The sequence below is a fragment of the Alligator sinensis genome, unplaced genomic scaffold (assembly GCF_000455745.1).
Source record: "Alligator sinensis unplaced genomic scaffold, ASM45574v1 scaffold1197_1, whole genome shotgun sequence".
NCBI lineage: Eukaryota > Metazoa > Chordata > Crocodylia > Alligatoridae > Alligator > Alligator sinensis.
In genome coordinates, this window is record NW_005842652.1 from 154,434 (window position 1) to 177,907 (window position 23,474).

Here is a 23,474-nt window from a genome sequence, read left to right on the forward strand (position 1 = left end):
CGAGCGGGAGTCCCCTCCATAGTCCCCTCCCCCCTCCTCCAGCCCCCTGACCCCTTACTTACAGCACTGGAGCCCAGGGCAAGGGCCCAACCACAGAGACACTCTGGCTGCCAGCCTCCAGACCCAGCCTCTGGTTGCCTCAGGGCACGGTCCGAGACAATGCCCTGCCCTGCTTTTTTTAACTTCATTTTTCAGACCCCTGGATATTCAGGAGTCTAATTTTCTCCTTGCGCTGCAAGTTTGCAGCATGAGCAACATTTTTTTATTCCCACACATGCCTCTTGCCCCACCTCAAAGGGGTTTAGGATGAGGCAAGAGGCATGTGCACTCTCATCTGGATGTGCCCCATGAGTCTTACAGTCCTGAACATCAGGAAAAGGAAATGCCGAGTCCTTGTCATCGGGGACTCCATTCTAAGGGGAGTGGAGGGTCCCATCTGCTGACCCGACCCCATGGCACGAGAGGTCTGCTTCATACCTGGGGCTCAGATTTGGGAAATCACAGAGAGGATCCCAGCCTACATTCAACCCTCATACCAGTACCCCATGGTTCTCATCCACGTGGGAACAATGACGAGGCCAGAGGCAACCCAAACCACATCATGAAGGACTTCAGGGCCCTAGGGGCCAAGCTCAAGGAGACAGGGGTACAGATGGTATTCTCCTCTATTCTCCCACTGAGTAGGCATGGATGGCGACACGAGGCCTGCATTGGCAAGGTCAATCAGTGGTTACGGAGTTGGTGCCACCAGGCAGGCCTTGGGTTCCTGGATAACGACCCATACTTTTGTGCAGGGGACTTGCTTGAGTGGGATGGGCTACATGTCTCTCCTAAAGGCAAGCGTGTCTTCTCTTCCAGGTTGGCTGATCTCGTGTGGTGCACTTTAAACTAGCTTTGCCGGGGAATGGGGCCACAGGAGGACTTGAAGACACCCCCCATCCAAGACAGATGACATACACAGGGAGTGCCCAGGTAAGCAGCAGGGGCCCAGATAGTCCTGAGAAATGGGGGGTGGCATATGCACCAATTCAAGGCCTTAAATGCCTCTATACCAGTGCTCATAGTATGGGGAATAAGCAGGAGGAACTCACCCTCTGGATATCTAGTTCAAACCCAGACATAGTAAGGCTCACAGAAACCTGGTGGGATTCATCCCACGACTGGGCGGTGAACATTAGGGGCTATAGGCTATACAGGCATGATAGAATAGGGAGGAAAGGTGGGGGTGTAGCACTCTATGTCAAAGAGCAATACACATCCTCAACCGGCAGAATGGGGTCAGAGGAGGGGCAGGCTGAAGTGCTCTGGGTCAGGATACAGGGGGGTCATGGGGAAAGGGACTTAACAGTGGGGGTCTACTACAGACTTCCTAACCAAGGTGAAGAGCTGGACCACAAATTCTTGGGTCAGCTTCCGGAGGCACTTAAGGCAAGGGATGTAGTTGTCATGGGTGATCTAAATTACCAGTCTGACCACTCATGGAGGTTCCTGGCTAAGATATAGGATCTCCACTTAACCCAGGAGGTGCATAGTCCTACCAGGGGGAATGCCCTGCTGGACCTGGTCCTGGTCCTGGTCACAGGCAACGACCTGGTGTGGGGACTCCAGGTCCCCGACCACCTGGGCGATAGTGATCATCACTTGCTGGAATTCACTAGCTAGCGCAGGGTGTCAAGGGCCCGCAGCAAGGTAGTAGCCTTAGACTTTAAGAGGGCCAACTTCAATGAGCTAAGGAGATTAGTGGGAGGGACACTAGGGTCCTGGAGAGTAGGGGAACTGGGTGCTCAAGATGAGTGGTTGTTCCTTAAGGAGGCGATACTCAGAGCCCAAGGGGTGACAATCCCAACAAGATGCAAAGGGGGCAAGAGTGCCCAAAAGTCCCCCTGGCTCACCAAGGGCATTTGTGAATGCCTGATTGCCAAAAATGAGGCATACACCCAGTGGAAGGGAGGAGCTATCACCAAAGAGGAGTATACCTCCACCGCTCGGGTCTGTAGGGGGGCTGTTAGGAAAGCTAAGGCAGACATGGAACTAGGGCTAGCATCAAGGATAACAAAAAGTCCTTTTTTAAATACATATGGAGAATGAAGAAGGCCCCGGGTAATGTGGGGCTCCTGCAGGATATGCTTGGCAATCTGGTGGTCGCACCAGAGGAGAAAGCAGACCTCTTTAACAATTTCTTCATCTCTATTTTCTTGTGCAGGGACCAGGACTCCCCTACCGAGATTCAGAACAGACTCAGGAAAAACTCCGCCAAGCCTAGGGTTAGGGAGGATCAGGTTACAGAACTTCTGGAGGGGCTGGATGCATTCAAGTCAGCAGGTCCAGATGCTTTCCACCCCAGGGTGTTGAGGGAATTGGCAGGGGTTATCACAGGGCCCCTGACATGGCTTTATGAGCACTTGTGGTGCTCTGGCCAGGTGCCAGATGACTGCAAGAGGACCAATGTGGTCCCCATCTTTAAAAAAGAGAAAAGGGAGGACCCAGGCAACTATAGGCCCGTTAGTCTTACTTCAATCCTGGGGAAGCTCTTTGAGAAGATTATCAAGGAGCACATCTGTGATGGGCCAGCAGTGGGAGTGATGCTCAAGGGCAACCAGCACGGTTTCATTAGGGGCAGGTTCCGTCAGACCAACCTGATTGCCTTCTACGATCAGGTCACAAAATCATTGGATGCAGGTGTCACGGTGGATGTAGTCTTTCTGGACTTCAGGAAGGCCTTTGACACTGTCTCCCACCCCATTCTCATTAAAAAGCTAGGTGACTGTGGCACTGATGCCTACACAGTCAGATGGATTGCAAATTAGCTGAGGGGTCACACTCAGAGAGTGGTGGTGGATGGGTCATTTTCAACCTGGAAGGAAGTGGGCAGTGGAGTCCCCCAGGGCTCAGTCCTTGGACCCGTACTGTTCAATTTCTTTCTTAGTGACTTGGCTGATGGGGTGAAGAGCAGCCTGTTTAAATTTGCAGACGACACCAAGATTTGGGGTGAGATGGGCACACTAGAAGGGAAGGACAGATTACAGCAGGACCTAGACAGGTTACAGGGGTGGGCAAATGAAAATAGGATAGGATTCAATACTGACAAGTGCAGGGTGTTGTACTTGGGCAGTAGGAACCAGCAGCATACCTATAGGCTGGGGAACTCCCTTCTTGAAAGCATGGTGGCAGAAAGAGATCATTATTGACTCCAAGATGAACATGGGCTGAACATGGGCTGACAATGCGAGAACACGGTCAGTAGAGCTAACTGTACCTTGTCCTGCATCCACAGATGTATCACAAGCAGGGCCAAGGAGGTGATCCTCCCCCTCTATGTGACACTGGTCAGGCCACAGCTGGAGTACTGCATCCAGTTCTGGGCTCCACACTTCAGGAGGGATGTGGACAGCACTGAGAGGGTCCAAAGGAGGGCTACTCGCATAATTCAGGGACAGCAGGACAGACCCTATGAGGAGAGGCTCTGGGACCTTAACCTGTTCAGCCTTCACAAGAGAAGGCTGAGGGGGGACCTGGTGGCCATCTATAAACTTACTAGGGGGGACCAGTGGGGTTTGGGAGAGACCTTGTTCCCCCCGAGTGCCTCCCGGAGTAACAAGGAATAACGGCCATAAGTTGATAGAGAGTAGGTTTAGACTAGACATCAGGAGAATCAACTTCCAAGGGAAGTGGTGATGGCTCCTACCCTGGGGGTCTTTAACAGGAGGCTCGACGCTTACCTGGCTGGGGTCATTTGAGCCCAGTTTTCTCTCCTGCCCAGGGCAGGGGATTGGACTAGAAAATCTACAAGGTCCCTTCTGACCCTACATCTATGAATCTATTAATCCTTTCTACCCAGCAGCCCAGCTTCAAACAAGAGGCATGAAAGATACCTCTCGCACAGCCTATAGTATGGTGGTTAGGGCCCTTCTTAAGAAGCTGAGATTCATATTTGATCCCCTCAGGCTCCATGTAGTCTCTTTCTTCCTGGACAAGTGCCCTAACTTCTAAGTTACTGCGGAACAAGTAGATGCTTACTACCATCCTGTGTTCAAGAGTGAAACTGGCCATAGATGCCACACTTTGTGATTAATTCAGTGCACTTGGTGAAAGTCCCTTTTAGCCACTTAGGATGATAAAAGAACCTAGCATGATGCCCGAGTTAGTGCGCAAGCTCCAAAGGGATCAAAAGTTTACATATACTCTTGTGCTTTGTATTTCCTATTGACTAACGTATAGGTGCCTCCTTATTCAGCACCTAGGCACTCCAGATTACTCTTTGGATGTGCACAACTCTCTCCCTTGACTATATAGGGATCCTGATCTACAACACTGAATTAACAACTGAGTTAACTTTCTTACTAGAAGGGAGTGAATTTATAATGAATCATTCTTTTTAAACTTCTCACTTTCTTCATTTCCATTAATTGTTTGTAAACAGATGATAAATTCTCAAATTCATTTATTATTCAAAATCATTCATAAATTTATTTCATGACTCATTCAATTGTCAATTTAGAAAATTACACCTAAACATACTACATAAAATGCAGACCTGCTTTGTCCCAGGCAGCCTCCACCCCTCCCCATCCTATATTAAGTGGCCTATAGTATTGCTCTATACTGTCTGTAGGAGTGACCAGAAAATGTAAAATATATCCCAAGCCAATATCTATATCTCCAAGCATGCTTTTAGCTAAAAGACTGAAGGTATCTTCTACCAAAGCAATGTGCTCAGACTAGGTCATGGGCAGCTAAAATGTAGGTATACTCAGTATAGTAATAAATAAATCACTTTGCCCCACTATGTATTTGTGTACAACAAGGGTGTTCACTCCCAGTCTGCAGGTCAAATCCAGAGCACAGAAACATGGCATCAGGACCACAAGATTCCCCATGGGTCAGGAAATTCAGTGGTGGGGGAGCAATGGCAATTAATACTGCTACCCTTCCCTCACTACCAAATTCCCAAGCCCCACACAGCCATATTGGGGCTGGGCTATGTCTCCATCCCTGCCCTTGCATCCAGATCAGGGCTGGGCTATACCCCTGCCCCCATCTCTCCCTCCCCCCGTGGCCAGTTCAGAACTGAGCCATGCACTCGCCTCATTCCGCACCCCTGTAGCTGGATTGTGGCTGTGCCATGTGCCCACCCCCCCACCCTTCCAACCAGATCAGGGCCATGACACCCACCTCCCCCTTTTGTGCTGCTGAACACAGTTCTGCTGTGCCTACTCCATCTGTCAGATCTAGCCCTCCAGCTGGATCCAGCCCTCAGTCAAACTGGGCACCACCTATCTGGCCCATGGAACAAAAACGTTGAGCACCACTGGTGTACAAGATGCAACAGGGTAAAAGTTTAAATATCCAAGGGAAGATACTTGACCCATGTTCCTACTCAGGGAAGCTCATTCCTTCTTTGTAGTTCATAACCAGTCTCCTATGAACCCACAGATTTCCTGATTCTCATGGGAGTCCTATTCACTCAACATTTCCGGATATCCTCACTCTTCTTATGTATAATATAAAGAAAGGCACCTCACCGAAATGCCACCAGATAAAAATAATTCAATTTTTTTAAAACAATTACATTTCTACCGGCATTGCAATAGGCATCTTTGAGGAGTATTATAATTCTGGATATTACACATGCAAGACATCTATCTTTACCCCAAAAACAGATGATGAACATTTAAAAATCCCCTGTTGCATATTCACAGTTCTGTAAGAAACTATGGTAACAATTTATCCTCATGAAGATTGTTATATGTGTGAGCAAAAATAAACTAAAGAACCACCCACACTAAAGAGAAGCTTCAGCCTATTCCACAGTTACCATTAAGTCTTCCATTAAAAGTCACCCTACCCTGCCCCTACCTTGGTTAACTGAAAATATTCATCCTGAAATTATACATGCAGGTTATATGACTGTGTTGGAATATAGGATGTTCCCTTGTAATAAACATGTGTAATAAGAACAAAAGCAGGACAGTGTATTTAATATCTTCCACTATACCAGGCCAATGTTCAAGTAGTAGGGAATTATTTCCACCTTGCAAAACTGTCTCAAGAATATATACATCCAGGGACAACATTTCTTCATCCATCTTACACCATGAGGGAACCAATGAAAAAAGACCTTACTCACTCTTCAGAAAAAACCACTAAAGATTGAAGTGGGCTAGAACTGTTGCATGACCTTTGACAACTTGCTTCATCACCCTGTGAATGTTTTCTGCTTAGACTGTTTTATCTGTTGACTGTTAGCTCTTCAGAGATGGAATGTTCTTTAATATGTGCATGTACAGTACATAGTATAATCTAGCTTCCATTTTACTTGGGGTGTCGAGACACTAATGAAATACAAAGTAATAAATAATTAATAATATGAGTGTGTATGTACAGTTTTGCATGAAACAATGCAACCAGTGACCTCCAATTGAAACAAAACAAATCAACAACTAGGATTTTCTATTAAAAAACCTAAAACAACAAAAAACCCAGCTAACAATCAATCCTGCTAAATCTTCTTGACACACAGAAGTTTAACTAATTAATTAAAATATGAAGGAGTATTGAATATTATTTGCAAGATGCCATACCCTTATATCTTCTGGATTATATATTGATAATGCTATACATTTGACCAACAGAATTCTTTTTTTAGAAGATGATGTTGGGTCAATAGTTATTTATTTAGGTAATTTATTGTATAGGACTATCTTTGTTATGTCTATTGAAGAATGGTTATAGATCAAATGTAATTTAAATGTATTCCTTAATAGTAGTCTGTGCACCTAATACTAGATCTATTTTATTTAAAAATTTCCTACTTGGAGAAATTTAAAAAAAAAAGAAAAGAATTATTCTAAATGACAGCAACATTGGTTTATGATTCACCAGTAGTTAGAGTCGAACAATGCAACTAGTCATTGGGAGAGAGAGAACAGCTGTTTTATGGTTCTGATATACTCTGACTAAACCTCCCACTGAAAGTAAGAGTTTGTACAAACTCTTATAAGACATGAAACACCCTGTCAAAACTTAAACTCTGGTGCCACTAATAATCACATGGAACTCTCTGAAAACAAAATGTAGTCTATAGCATGGAACACCATGTAATTGTTGTTGACAGCCCTATTTTTGTTTCTAAATTCTTGTGTTTTTCTACTTCCAGAGTGCCTCAGAAACCAGTCTGTTTATGGTAGATGACATAAAAAATGTGCTTTTAAAGACACTGAACAGACATCAGGGTGCTCATTGCATAATTTTCCTTTAGACATTCACACTGAATGTGCCCGGCTGACTTCAGCCATAGAAAATTGTGTTTGGTAGATTCTAAGTATCAGCTATTGTAGATTAGATCAACCATCTCCAATTTAGATTTTAGGGTACTACAGAGACAGTACACTCTGTCTAGTCAACAATACTTTATTCGCTCAGTGAAGAATCCTACACTGCAAAATTTCAGAGTATTCAAGTGATGAAAGCCCTGAAGCAGTAACCAACACCATCCAGATCTCATGAATGTCAACTGGTCAGGCTAGACTGGAATGTCACAGAGGCTTGGGAGGAGGATTCTTTTCTGTTGAGGGTCTAATGTGGGGAAGAGAGAACTCCATTAAGACTAAGGGGAGGAAAGATTATAAAAACATATATACTGTACTTGAAGAAATTAAATGAATGCCTTTTATGTAGAGCTGCTTATTTCTAATTCTTACTTTTAACATTTTTACCTTCATGAGCCTCACCAGCTAAAGTAAAAATTACATATGTCAACTGGAGTAGGGGCAATGGAAATATTTGTAAGAGTTTTTATAGGTCTAGCAAATCTTGAGCAAGTCAAATCATGTATTGATCCAAAATTTTACAGTTCACTAACAACTTCTCTTTAAAAAAAAAAAAAAGAAACCATCTTCAGAGGAGATTTGCGGCTAGATCTCTGTACCTTCTCCTTGGAAAATCTCTCACACCTGTTTTCAGTAGTGAGTTGCTTAAATCATGGCTTTCATCTATCCATCTGTATGTGTGTGTGTCCTCACATACATATTGGTTGGGACTTGGGCTGGGCTTACACCAAAAAGGTATGACTATTCCAAATTTGATTATTGTAGCCTGTGAAGAAATCCCCCTCTCTCTGCCACTCACTTGGTATCTCCTGGGTTTCTTTTTGGTACTAGCTGGCCAGGTAAAATTCCTAGGGGGGGAAGAGTGCTCTCTTTTCCTCTGGCGAGCATTTTGAAAGCAACAAGCACATGCTTCCAGGCTCCAGCTTGAATGATGCTCTGTAAGTAAAAGCCTGAAAACTAGCCAAAAAATCTAGGAATAGGTATAGGAATACGTGTTATAAAAAAAAGTATTATATCCAAGACTGTAAAAAACTCTGATTAATTATGTTTGCTCAAAGGGTATTCTGACTTCCTTGTACTACCCTCCCATCCTCCCCAATCAATAAAAATATCAGGTTACAGTGTGCCTGGGTGAATTCTTGGGGAGAGGGGAGACACAGGCCTTTTTGCTCTCTTTGCTTGGCTAGCAAAGTTGGGCTTGGCTTTTATTTTCCTCTAGTATCTAATGTTATCTTTGAATGCTTTGGGCAGAAAGAAGCACCCCAAAATATTACTGTAGGCAAAGCACCCCGAGCCTTGCAGGGTCTATGTGCCCCAGGCTACACAGAGCCCTAACAGAGGTGCCAGGTGGTGGCAGCGTTACCCCAGGCTTGCAGCTGTTCTCCAGGAAAGGGGATGGCCAGCTGTAGGCTCCCCAGGGGGGAGGCCCAAAGCATGGTTTTAGGCCTGGTACATGAGGTGGGCAGTTCTGTGTAGTAGCACCCCCTACTGTGTCGCCACATAGCCTGTCTGATATAAGTATGCATCATTTGAAAATGTCTAAAGAAATGTTCACTAGTTATAGGTAGTAGGCGCTTCTGTTCCCTCTGCAAGGCATAAAAAACAATCATTAGCATTAGCGTTTAACACTGTTGTTATATTTATTAAATCTAATGAGAGAATTACTATTATTTTATTTTATGTCATTAATATTGCCCCTAATGGGACCACTATTTAGCCCTAACTTGAGATAAATAACCAATGAAGCAATAAAAAGATAAAAAAGTAGGAGAGAATTTTAGTCTACCACATATTTGGAGCCAAGCCTCTGTAGAAGTTTTTGTTTGTGTATTGATCAAATACATTCTAAAAGAATTTTTAGTATTATTCTGTTGATGAGTCTTAAAGAAAACCATCAAGTCCATCTTAATGAAGCTTCTTTCTTAGTATGTATTGTTCTCTCTTTGAGATTGGTAGATGTTGTTTTTTTGTGCTCATATAAATGCCTAGAAAAATTATGGTTATAGATCCCAGAGATGTGAGTTGAGTTGTATTTTCACTTTGAAGCCTGTTAACTGTGTCCTTAAAACACTGAAAACACTACTGAAACAATTGCGACAGAGAAATTAAGGTAAATAATAGACAATAAAGAACCAGAAAGAGATAAGGAGGGGCTTCTGCGGGCCCAAAAGATGGGACATGCTAGAGAATGTGGCATTTGAACCTATAGGGCTGAGAAGCAATTAGTAGATTTGCTGTGAAACCTTGCACTAAGTCCTGGAAAGACCATATATATTGCAAAATCCTGTATTGTTTATACTTCAGTCAATGCCAGTGGCAGATTTACTCTACATAGTGAGCTTTGTATTCAGAGACCGAGTCCAGATGAGTGTGCCACTGCTAGTTGTCTCTGGGGAATGCCTTTGCCACGCGCCCTCTGGCATGTGGCAGGTTATCCCAGGTGGGGTAGAGAAGGATGGGGCGAGCCCAGTGCTGGCCCCAGCAGCCTTACCTGAAGTCCTGGGGGCCTTCTGGGACTGCAACAGTGGCAATCCTGCTGCTTGGAGCCTGGCCGGCAGCTGCGGTGCAACTCCAGCTGCCCAGGCTCAAGTTTTGAGCAGCGCACACTGCCCCCGTGTGCACTGCTCTGCTTTTTGTGTGTGTAGGTTTTTTTACTCCTAGAGATCCCCTCTTGCAGCATGGAGAACAGCTGAACATGTGTTATGTGGCACCACAGACATGTCTGCACCGCCACATACCACATGGCCATACTCATCTGGTCATGGCCAAAGAGCGCATCCAGATGAGCACAGACATGCAGTATGTGGCACCACAGACCCATCTGTGGTGCCATACATCACACATGCAGGTAAGGAGATCCCAGGGTCAAAAAAAACACACGCCAAAAAAAAGTGGAATGGCACACATGGCGGTAGTGTACGCTGCTGAAAACCAGAGCCTGGGCATCTGGGCCCAAGCTCCAGATGCTAGCCAGGCTTCTTGGCATGGCCGCAGCTCCCAGAGGCCCCCAGGACTCCAGATAAGGGGGTTACTGGCCCCAGCCTCCCCTACCCAACCTGGGGTAACTTGCCATGTGCCAAAACATGCATGGGACAGGCATTCCCTGGGGACAAGTAGAAGCAGCACACCTTGTGCTGCTGCTACTTGTCCCCAGGGAAACAAATGTGCTCGCTCATCTGGATGTGCCCTTATAGTCTCAAGATGACAACTATACCTCTGGCTACATTCTATTAAAATCATCAAGTGCTTTGAGAGGTTGAATTGTGACAACTCAGTTTATGGTCAATGGGATATCTCATGCCTTTGTGTGTGTTCAGATTCTGCCTATAGGGTATGAAGCATCCTTTCAACCTAAAGTGTGTGTGTTGGAGGGGGGGAAGGGTTCCTCTTTTTCAGATTGCGCATGGAAATCATACAGGACTTTCATGTGAAATAGTTATGCACTCCAACCACATCTGTAATTTTGTTCACTTTGGCTAACATTGGTCTTACTTTGTGTACCAAAGTACTGGCATTTCTAATATCAGAACTGAGCATCCAAATCCATATAATACTTTGATTCAGTATAGAATAAATAGGTTTAACGTACATATATTTTAAAAGGAAATAAACCCAGTTGTCAAATATAAGCTTTAATAGAGATGCACTTACCATTCTTTAAAAATGAACATCAAAAGGCGCTTTGCAAAACTGAATATAACATAGAGACATCTTTGCATTTAAAATGTGTCAATGGCTGAATATTAAGTAGCAGTTTTCTTTGCAAGTGTCATTAAGTTCTTCATTTGGAATATATAGTACAGTGTAAAAAGCAATGCAAATGTAGATCTCTGAACGAGGAGACAGCCCTATTATTATAACTCTCTGATGAATCTTACTGCTCAAATTCCACTTATTCTCAGCAGTTGCACCTATAAACCTCATACAGATGCCAGACTGTGGATTCCCTTGTCCAAGTTTCTCTGAACCCTATCCAGCAATCTAGCAGTCCACAGTATGGTCCTAAATTGTTCATGTACCCTTTTTGCTCTAATCCCTGTCTTCAGAAACCTTTCTGTTATTACAGACTGAAATGGAAAAGTGGATTAAATAGATATGGTATCTGAAAGGCTCAGGAGTCCACAACGTTATTTTGACATTACGTCCACTGAATGATTTGAGATATTTTAAGAGTTAAAAATAATGATAGGAGGAGGAAACAGTGTTTGGATCTCCAACTGGATTAAGTTTTGGCTAGTGTCCAGATCTGGGTTTCAGGCTGAATCAACATTAGGGTGCAGATTTAGATTCTGCATAATCAAATCCTCAGACAGTTATTTTGAGACCTCATGACAGTGGGAGGAAAGAGGATTTTGTAGTTAAAGCTCTAGACTGGCAGTCAGAAAAATCTGTGATCAGTTCCTGGCTCTGTTACTAACTTCCTGTATGATTACAGGCAAGTCATTAAGGGCGTTGTTACACATTCAATTTAGGTGGCTCCTGGAGCTCTTAACCCCTGGATTGTTCATACATTAACACCTTTAAGTGGCTTAAAGCACTCATTATGCAGCTCAGTTACACCACTCCAGGGCAAGATATGCTCCTTCTGTTCCATTAAAGTGTGGCTACTCCCCACAGATATGCCATTCAAGTTGAAGTTCTCCAGTATCCCAGGATGAAATGGTCCTCCTCCACCCTCCTGTTCTGTGGGTTCTCACACCCCCAGCTGCTTAGTGGAACAGCCCAGGGACTAGAGCCACAGCTTTTCTATTTCCCCCAGCCTGGCCAGTCCCCTATCCAGGGATGGCAGCCCAGGGCACCTTTCCCCACCAGCACTGAGCATGGCTGGGCAGGCAACCACTGCTGGATCCCATGCTCCCCCGCCCACCAAACTCTGGGGAGCAGAGGAGCATGGCCAGAGAACCCCCAAACCCAGCTTGGTTCTAACAATCCATGAGCTCCAGCTCTGCAGCTCTAGAAATTACCTGCTCCATGCACCTGATACACACGTAGTGCAGCAAGAGCTGATGGTGGCTGCTGCAGGGTAGGAGGCAACCTGCGGCTAGGAAAACCCCTACTCTGGGGCATGGTGGCTGCAAGTGGATCCAGGCTAGGAGTGCAGGGCTCTGCTGCTACCCGTGGAGATGTGGGAACTGGCTGCAGGCAAATTCCACTCCCAGCTGAAGAGTGAAGCCAATTTTGGGACGAAAGTGGGGAGCTGGCTATACCAGCTTCTGCTGCCACTACTGGCTTCACAGGGCCACTTTCTGGGCCTCCCCTTGCCCTGAGCCCAGAGGTGTCTATCCATTCACCCCGCATCCTGCAGGGCTGCTCCTGCCAGGCCTGGGGGTATCAAAGAGGAATGGGGAGGTCAGGGTGGATATGGGACAGAGATCGGGTGGGAAGGTTGGGGAGAGTCAAGGGAGCAGCTAAGCCCTCCACAGGCTGAAGTTACCCAGGTACAGGGAACAGCTTGAGGGACGCATGTGACTGGGAGATGCACCCAGATGGCCCAGAGCATGTAAGTACTGAAAGCCAGAAGGGTAGTGACCTCCCCATGCAGCCCCCTGCAAAGTCCTTCAGCCTTGCTTTCAAGGGACCCCACTGCCTCCTTCCCCTCCCTGCAGTCTAGAATGCTGCTGGTGCAGTAGGCAAGAGATGGGCAAAGCATAGAGAAGTAGGGCTGGAAGGGACCTCCCTGCTCACCAGGCCTCTAGTGGCAGGTCATAGCTGTGCAGGTGGGGGACAGTCAGAGGTTTCTAGACTTAAAGGTGTGACTGCTCCAAACTCTACACTAGCACTAAGCCAATCAACGTTTGTGCAGCTCAAAGCAAAACGTGTAACAAGGCCCTACATTTAATCTTGTGCTTCACTATCATGTGTCCTTTTTACCTAACTTCCATTTTAAAATGTAAATTCTTTATTCTTGTGAGGTGTTCTTTCAACATATATCACAATGAGGCTGCCTATACACATGCTCATTCAGGTTCTAATTAGAACGCTCCAGAGTCTCCTCACTGTCATGTGTATTAAGCCCCACACATTTTTAAGTAGTCACAGGGGTGGTTTATCTAAACTGCATCAAGTGAGCTTTAGATAAAGCATCCCAAAGCCATTCTAAAATGTGCAGGGTTTTAATACATGTGACGGTGAGCCATTTTAATTACAGCAGCTGTCCAGGAACTGCTCTAATTAAAATGCTCCTTCCCCCATCACCAAGCACATGTATTGGCAGCCTACGTTTCTAACTTTGGGCAGCAGTCTCAACCCTCACCTGAAAAGAAACAACTTTGCAATGCCAGAAAGGCACTTAACACATGCTTAACTGCTTAAATGTGCATCTGCTTGTGTTTTAATTGCAATTAGTATGGGTTAGTTAGCAAATGTTACATTGGATGTGTAGCACCACCCTAAATCTCCCATTTATTAACCTTATTTTCTTCTGGTACTGTAATTTTTTTGTCTGCTACCCCTGGAAATTTCTCCCCTCTCTACTCCTACAGCTCTACCCATTGTTTTCAAGCACTGCTATGCCTGCTTCTTTCCTCAGACCTGATGAAAAATGCCTTCCACTCAAAAGCTTATCTAATGTTTTTCCATCCATGTAGTTGGTCCAATAAAAGCTATCACCCACAAAATCCTTGCCTTTTACACAGTACAGTATTTCAATTGTACATTATTTTATTTGAAAAGAAAAGGCAAAGGCAAAGTTTAAGAGTGAAAAGACTGAATAACTTCCTGGTTATCATTTAGTGGTTTGAGACAAAAAGGAAAGTGATGTATTCTAATTGGTTACAGTTTAAAATTCTTGGCAACATCTCAGTGGCTACAAAGGCCTGTCAGACCATCTTCTCTCCTAAATCCTTAACTGCCGAAAGCATGGAACAGAGGTGCTATTAATGTTATAGCAGCAATAATTTCTTCCACCACTGATTTGTTAGCTTGTATTAGCTGGCCCTGATGAATGAATATATGCATTTGACAAGGTAATATAACAAAAAATTGATTTTTTCTATGTTCTTTAGATTTTTACCAACCAAAATTCTACAAAAAGAGGAAGGGACTGACTTGGTGCAAGACAGAGGAAGCAACAGACCAACTAAAATGCTAATTTTAGAGGTGCTTTATTAATCCTACTATGTGGCTCAAAAAATCTGACAGATCAAAAAGATAAGGTAGTTTTTGACATGCAGAAGAACAGTAAGTCATGGTGAAAGACCACTGAGACACACAAAGATTAAGCAACTTGATATCAAAATCAGTGGTAGGCTCAAGACTAGAACTCATATTATCCGACTCCCCATGCACTGGCCAGTCCCAGTGCACTATATCATTTGTTAGAAAATTATCCTAGAAATCATTCCAGAACATGTAGTGTTAAAATTCCTGTTACTTCCTCCTTTTACCTAGATTAGAAATGCCAAAAGAAAAGCCTGTGGCACCATATTTTGAAGTTCCTATATGTAGATGAAGTCAGGAGGTAGAGAAGCATGGTATAAATAACCACTGTGAAGCTTGGCTCCACTGATATTGGACAAAGCTCTGATTTAACTGTTATTTTATCTGATCAGATTAATCCAATCTTCTTGTATATGGCGCTTCATCCTTAGTGCAGGCTGTGACAACTAGCCTGAAGAGCAGTAGAAATGAGAATTTTATTGGAGGCCATGTGCAAATTTAATCACAGCACCATATGCAAGATTAATCACAGTACCATACCTAAAAAAGCCAGTCCCTGGATTTCAACTCCAAGCAATGGCAAACAATCCATATATAATTAAGTATATACATTAATTTCATAGGAACAAATAGTAATATATACATGGCAGAGTCTGGATACAAACTTAATAGTGCAGAGACTGTTTGTTCAATAGCTTGCATCCTTAGCAGGGCATCTGGACAATACAGTAATACAAATGAGAAATAGTGTACTATGCAATGCAAGTCTATAAGGTACATAATAGGAAGTTAAATGACTGAAGACAGAGGGGCTTTCCCTCAAAAAGATCCTAGATTTAGAGACCTTTAGAGCATGGATAAGGGGACAGCTTGAGAGGTCAAGGAACTGGGATGGGAAATGGTGCCTGGATTAGACAGATACTGGGGCAGGTTAAATAAGAATGTAATCCATATTTATGACCAGTTTTGAGCATAACTTGTGAAGAAAGCTATTGTTAATAGTCTATTTGACTGAATGTCAATTGACTTCCTTTTCCCAAAACAGAAAAGCCTAAACCAAACCTTTATAAATATAAATAAAATTAGGTAGGGTGTAGAATGTCTAAGGCATCCACTTTGGAGTCGTATCGATTACCTTCTATTCAGCCATATATGTGGCAATAGACCAGTGAGCTTAACAAAAATCTAGTAGCTATGGATGGCACACCATGCTAGGCACAGCTCCCAAAGTGAGTAGGAGTTATACCTGACAAAGGAGGGAGCAGGAATGAAGATGTATTACACCTGCTTTAAAACATCCAAGGTCATATGTGGGTTTAAAATAATTACTGCTGAGAGTAAATCAATGAAAATTACAAAGATTGCTCTAATAATTCTATTTCCTACAAGCCATATTCAGTCTGTTCACAGGAGAGAAGGGGAAAAAACTTCTACTTATGTCCACATTTGCATATTTTGGAAAAAGAGGAACACATCTTAACATTCTGAGCCTACAAAAAGGTGGATTCTGTTAGGGACCCATCTCACAAAGACAATTGGGGAATGTCACCCAGTTAGTAGGGCAACATCCAGAAACTGGATTCATGGGAACCAGGAGCCAACGCCAAATTTTGCATTAAATCAGGTGTCATGGAGACAGGAGTTTAGACTGGGGTTCTAGGTAAGATGAAAATCTAAGCCAAAGTTCAGAGTAAACGAGGAGTCAAAGGGCACTTACACACATGCAAGGAGCCTGCTCCAATGCACTGGAAATCCAGCACATCGGAGCAGACTCAATTAATTAAGTCTACTGGAGCACATAAATTGATGCACTCTGGCAGCCTTGCATGTCACGTGCATCAGTGGCACAGCACGCTTCCACGCTGAGAAAATGGTGGTGATGGCCTTTGAACTAAAACACGTTCAATGTGCTTTAGTTCAACGTGGACTGCAACCATTTTCTCAGTGCAGAGGCATGCTGCACTGCTGATCCTTGTGTTCCTGACATGGCACTGGCACTTTCAATGAACATGGCTTGCTAATTAAAAGTACCCAGTGCCACATCAGAAGCATGCGTAAAAATAGCCAAAGCCAGAGTCAGGGTAAGATGGGAGTCAAGCCAGAGTTCAAATTTAGCTGGGAGTCAAAGCAAGAGTTTTAGGTAAGCAAGGAATCAAGAAACTGTAAAGGGACCAAAAGCAACCACCAGAGTCTTTTGCCCAAACAGTCTGCTGCTGTCTGGGGCAAGCTTTCAAAGGCTGGAATGGGTGGGGTCTGTTTCTTGCAACCTGATGGATTTGGTTTCCCTAGTTGCTCAGTTAGGACTGGCTAGGCCCAGGGCATGAATCTGAGCTCATTACAGCTTCAGCTCAATATCCAGGCAATTTTCAAATAAGCCTTATTTCATTTGACAACCCATCATCACAGAGAGGCTCATTTCTTCCAGGGGTTCCAAAGAAATTAAACAATTATTATAAATAATTACTATTATAGCTTTCAAAGACATTACATTCTTTCCTTTAGGTTTCCCCTGTACCATGTTTTCTGTCTTTTTGAATGCAAAGGCATTTTTACATGTGCTCCCAGATGTGGCACCAGACGCTTTGATTAGCAACCCACACTAATTAAAAGCGCCTGTGCATCACACGTATCAGCATCACCACCCTGAAAAAATGGTGGCGGAGCACTTTGAACTTAAGTTCATTGGACAGGTTTTATTTCAAAGCACCCCGCTGCCATTTTGTCAGCATGGGGGGGACACATGATCCGTGAGGCTGCCAGAGCACACCAATTTCCATGATCCGGCAGACTTGATTAATCAAGTCTGCTCCGATGCACTGGGTTCCCCATGTGTGTATATGAGTCCAAAGATCTTCAGGCTGGGCATACTGCTGATCCTTAACAAATGCTTAATGCAAATTATATTTTCTTATCAAGCTTGATTTCAACGGAAGCCTTCCCTGTGTAAGGGCTGCAGGATTTGCTCCATCAATAATCAAACTTATCACCTTCAAGCTCCTGCAAGTCTTCCTCGTCCATCTGCTCAGCACAGTATTCTTTGTTACAAAGTAAGGATCTGATTCAAAGCCTACCAAGGTTAGTAGAAAGACTTGTATAAATTTGAAAAGGCTTGAATTGGGTTCCAAAAACATGTCACTGTTTTCTTATCTTATTTAACTGAATTTCTTAAACTATTTGTAAACCTGTGAATTTCAAAGAAATAAAGCAATTATATGAATTCTTTGTTTCCCTCTTAATGACCTCTGTATTGCACACCCAATGAATGCAAAATTAAGGTAACACAAGAAACTTCTGCTCCGAATTTCCTTATTCTGGAGATCTTAAATCACATCCTAAAATTGCATTAATGGATAGTTTTTGGTCACTGAATAAATCCATAAGAGCTGGAGTTGCCCTATCTTACAAAACTTTAAGAAGCAGGTGCTTTGTTCTAGGCTTAGCAATGTCAAATGCTGTCAAGTTTGATAATCAGTGTTGTTAGTTATATTTGTCAAAACACTGCCAGCAAGGATGACATGCTCAGTCCATATCAACTGTCCTTTTCAGTGTGCTTCTGTCAGACAGTTCATGCAATAGCTTTAGCCCTGACCCGATAAACACTCTGCACAACATATTTATATTTAATTCATCACTTCAGAGTGCAAGTAATAACAAGTAGTGAAGAGGTAAACAGAAACAAGGAATCTTTTCAATGTTATATTTACACTAAATTAAATGAGCCCCTAGAATAACAAATACCTACTATATAAGCAATGAAAGCAATCTAGATATTAGCATACCATGGTATGAATACAAAGCAAAAGGCAATCCAACAAAGAAAAGGACAAAGAGAAATAAAATTCCATAACAATAACATCTCCTGCATCTAATAAAAGACGATGTGGGAAATTAAATTAGTTCAAATTTACTGTTAGGGCCAGCCAAGCTGAGCTACGTACCCTAAATTATTTTTAAGTAATATTTGCTTGAGAAACACTGTGCCAAAAAATTACTGATTAATCCATCTTACCAAAAGTCTCCTCAATGACATTGCTAATGCCTACACAAAATAGGCACATCAAAAGTTTGTGGAGGAAGACAGTGGTGCAAAAAACCTAGCCTTTGCCAAGAGAATTTTAAAAAAAGGACACTTGCTTCATTTTAAAAAGAGACTATCTGCAGACAGACTTGCCTCAAGAACCATTAGTCTGATTGTCACTGTAATATTTTGGTCTCCTTGCCTTATTTAGTAATACATTTGCATGCTGTATATGTGTCCCAAAGGTCAGCATCTCTCAACCTTTTCAGGCTGGTGACTGCTTATTTGAACCACAAAAAAAAATCACAACTCCTTTATATTTACTTCAAAGGTGAGATTAAAAATGTATCAATGATAAATCTATATCAAATAATTTGGGTGCATGCTTTAATGCGTTGACAGTGAAGACTTGGCCTATAATGGCTGTCTGCGAAGGGAATGTGGGAGCAAGATTTCTTGTTTTAGACCATATTAACATTTCCAGTGTCATGTGACCTCTAGGGAATCAAAATCTAGCAACTAAGAAACTAATTTATAGCTAGGGTGACCATAAGGAAATCTGAACCATCCAGAATACTGCCCATTCTTTCCCCCCACCCCCAAGTCAGCAGTGCTGCTGCAGGCAGAGTCAGGTAATCAGGGGTGCAGGGCACAGTCCAGTAGGGAGGCAGAGCGGCACTGTGCACCATGCTACTCCGCCTCCCCACTGGATTCTGGGACTTTTGTTTTAATTTTCACAGTTGGGCCAGGATTAGGCTATGAAATCTGGAACTGTCTAGGCCAAGCCAGGACATATGGTCACCCTATTATAGCCATCTAAAATCTCATCGGTGCCTGAACCCCAACCTTGCACTTATTATATACTAGCTAAAGTACCCGGCTTCGCATGGGTTGCAGTAATCAAATTTTAATGTTTTAAGAATAAAATATTTTCCTCCTATCTTATTTCCCTCTACTAATGAGCTGTGTGTATGTATTTAGTTTTGTACCCTATTTTACTTGTCTGATACAGCTTGACACTGAGCTTTTGGTGATACTAAAAACCTATTCAAGTTGAACATTTAAATGTATTAAACAACTGAATTATGAGGTAGAATTAAGAACTTTTTCAGACTTTAGCATAGCACTGAGGATTTCACATCACATTTTTCTATCCCAGTTTATGATGGTGTTAGACACTTTTTTTTTTTATCTATGTAGAGCTTCAGGATAGACAATGTTGCATATTTTGCCATCTGGTGCCAAGATGAAATGGTTTTTGCCATTGCCAACTCTGGAACAACCAACATAGAGTTGGCCATGAGAAAAGCATGGGCTTCGCAGGTTGAGGCCAACAACTTTGAGTGATTGTCCCTGTGCCTTGTTGATGCTCATGGCAAAACTGAGGCAGATCTGGAACTGGAGCTGTTTAAATTGAAATGGCAGGTCAGAGGGAATGATTGGAATGCATGGAATGAATACATCCTGTCCCACTGCATGGCCAGTCATGATGGTGGCTTCAGTGACATGTGGCATGAGCTTCTTGACAGCCAATCGTGTTCCACTGCAGTGCTGGTGGGTCCAGATTCCTGAGAAGAATGATGGATGCACTAATCTTGAACTCCAGCTTGTGTGAAAGCACTCCTGGTGGTTCAAGAGACTTGAGAAATTCTGTTGGGTAGTTGACTGTTTCATTGGTGTCTGGGACAGTGCCACTGACTTGTATTTTTGCACCATGCCAGGCAATTGAGAAAGAAGGTCCTTGTTTACAATATTGACCGCATCATTTTTTGGTGCCAGGATGGCTCTTTGGCATAGCCACCACTTGCAGTCATGAAAGTGATGTGCAACATTTGGAAAAACTGCCTCTTTCAGTTCTTGAAGTGTTGCAACTGTTTTCCCAATGTTGTTCATTGAGATGGTTCCATCTTGAGTCTCAGATACCGTGGCCTCATTTCCCAGTTCGAGCAGGCTTGCAGCAAACTCTCCAGCAGATGCATCACCTGTTAGATGCACTCACATGTTGGTCATGAGGCTGAGTCGCTGAACATTTTTCCAAATGTATGAAGCTTTGAGGCAGGCCTGCAGTTCATCAGCTTTGGTTCCATGTGGAATGACTGGCAGTGTCTGTTGAAAATCCCCAGCCAACACCAGAGTCACTCCTCCCATTGTTTTGTCATTATGTCGAAGATCTTGGAGGGTGCGATCAAGAGCCTCTAAGGCAGCTTTGCGAGACATTGTGCACTCATCCCAGACAATGAGCTGGCACTCCTGCAGGACCTTTGCTTTGCCAGTACCCCTGGCAATGCTGCAGGTTGGTGCCTCTGCACTTGCCAGATTTAAGGGCAACTTGAAGGCTGAGTGAGCTGTTCTTCCTCCTGTCCATGTGGCAGCATTCCCTGATGATGCCACTGCAAGGGCAATCCTGTTTGTCTGCCAGACTTTGGCCAATAGAAGATTGAGGGGGAAAGTTTTCCCAGTTCCTCCTGGAGCATCCAGAAAGAAGATGCCACCACTCCCATTGAAAACTGCTTGAGTAATCTTGTTTAAGGCTTCTCTTTAATCTGGGACCAGACTTGGCTCATTATCTTGTATGTATTTAGTAAGCTGGTCAATGTTGTAGTTGGTTTCTCTCAAAATTTCATTTATCAGCTTGTTGTGGGTCAGGAAGGCCACAAGTTTTGAGGTCAGGTCCACCCAAAGCCTTGATCTTGTCTTCAATGATAATGAGAGCTTGATTGAAGATGGCATCACTGTAGTCCAGTTCAAGGTTTGGATCTTGCACTCATGCCTGATGCAAAATATCCTGTGCCAGATTCTCCTTGTGGTTGTCCCATAGTTGTTGAGGATTTGACATGGCACGTGTCTGCAGCATGATGGCAAACAGGTTTCACAGCATCCGTGGTGACTGAGTTGCAGCTGCCTCTTTCAATGTGCTGTTCCAGTGTGTATCATCCTCCAGGAGTCCTCTGAGCTGGCAAGCCTGTTTGTAAGTTTCACAGATTGTAGCATCCACTGTTTGCAAGTCCTCAAATGATGTTGGACCTGTGACCTCAAGCAGAAGCAGTCTCAGGTAAAAGCATTCAAAATTGTTTGGATGTACAGTGTACACACAGCCAAGTGCATCACTGGCTTTGATGTCTGGCTGGTCTGGCATATTTTGCCCTGCTTTGTGGGGGGCCCATTTCTTGGTGCCGACATTCCATGTGTAGCACCTGGGTACCTGATGATACAACAGTGTCTGATAAAATTCATCACCCCTACAGAGATTGAAGAAAGCAGTGAGAGTTCTGTCTTGTGGAACTTGCGTGCACTCATGTGCATTTTCCTCGGTGAAGTACACTCTTTGGCCATTCTCAAGGTGCACACTGAGATGAAGCACTGTGGGATGTCACTCATGAACTGGGAAGTTCAGGATCCTCCAGATGGCTTCATTGGTGCTGATGTATCTCCCCAATTCATATTGCCAAACCTTATCATGCACAGTCCCATCCATTGTGAGGCCAAACACAGACATGCCAGATCCTTTGTTGACATACTTGCAGACATATTTGATCGATTCAACACAGTAGCAAAAATCTTTCCCTTGTTGATGAGATTCATTAATAACTTCACTTTTTGTCAGAATACTCTTGCCAGCAAATCATGCCAATACTGTGGTTTTTGGCCTGGCATCAGTTCATTAGCCACTTGCAGGTGAAGGTAATGAAGAGATCAGGGCCATAGTTTTGCACATATGTCATGGCATCCTGAGTGCGCTCATGCATGTAATGAGGCCCACTTGTGAAACTGGAAGGCAAGATGACCAATTGGCCAACATTGGCAGCATCTCCATCATTGTTCATAGCATCCCTGAGGTGAACATAGTTTTCAACTCTCAGTTTCTTTTGGTTCATTCAAATGAATCTCAACCTTTCTGCTTCATTTTTGGCATACATATCCACAGCAAATCAGTGGAAGAAATCTTTGCATCACAAGATGTGACTGAAACTTCTAGCTTGCAGCATCATCCTGTAGGCATAAAAGTCCATGGCAGAAATCTTCTTTTGTGTTGGCAACCCTGTTGCTGGGTGTAACGGGGGCCTTCTCAGGACTGATTTTCCTATGCCCCACCCACATGTTTCTGGGCCAACCACCTGCCTTCTCATCTGCCATGCCTTATTGTTAATTAATTAATTACCTTAATTAGGTGGGAGGATGCCCATTTCTTGCCCCGATGCCAGGGGGCACTATCTGCAGCTCCATACATGCCCTATATCGTAGCATATGCCTCGCAGATGGCATCCACTGTTCTTATTGTCACCAGCCCCCACACTGGTCCCCAGAATCCTCCAATCAGGACCCCTCTTAGATCCCTCCATTCAGGAGGCCTACCCCACCCTCATTCAAGCTATCTAGCTCCCTGAAACTATTTCCCCTCTTGGGCGTGTCCCCCTCCAGGGACCTTTGGCCACACAGGCCCTAGCCCCACCTCCAAAGCCAGTCAGGAACCCCAGGCCCTCCAAACTCTGGGCATCCCTTGCTGTGGGCCCCTGGCCCTTTTGACTGCTCTGGTCCTGGCCACAGCACTGACCATTTGAGGGTACTCTCAGTCAGGCCTCTGAGCCTCTAGCCCCACTCTCACTCCTGGGGTCTGCCCTCAGGACCCTACTAGTGGGTGACCCACCCAGTTGTGGGAGCTGGGGTTAAGGCGCCCTGACCCACCTTTCACCAGGGTGGTAACTGACCTGGCATTTCCTGAGGGGTCCCACGCCACTGGGAGCCCCACCAGGCCACCCACTCCCAGCAGGGTGCAGTTTTAGGTCATACCCAGGACCAGGACCAGGAGCCTCCTAGCCATCCCCTACAGCTCCTCCCTTACTTCCAAGATGATATGAGCAGCCTTGCAGCCAGGCAATGTTACTGCCTGCCCCTGCCAGCAGGGAACTGATCTATTTATATAGACAGCCAGGGATCTAAAATGGCTGGCACAATCAAACCCCTGCTTGCTG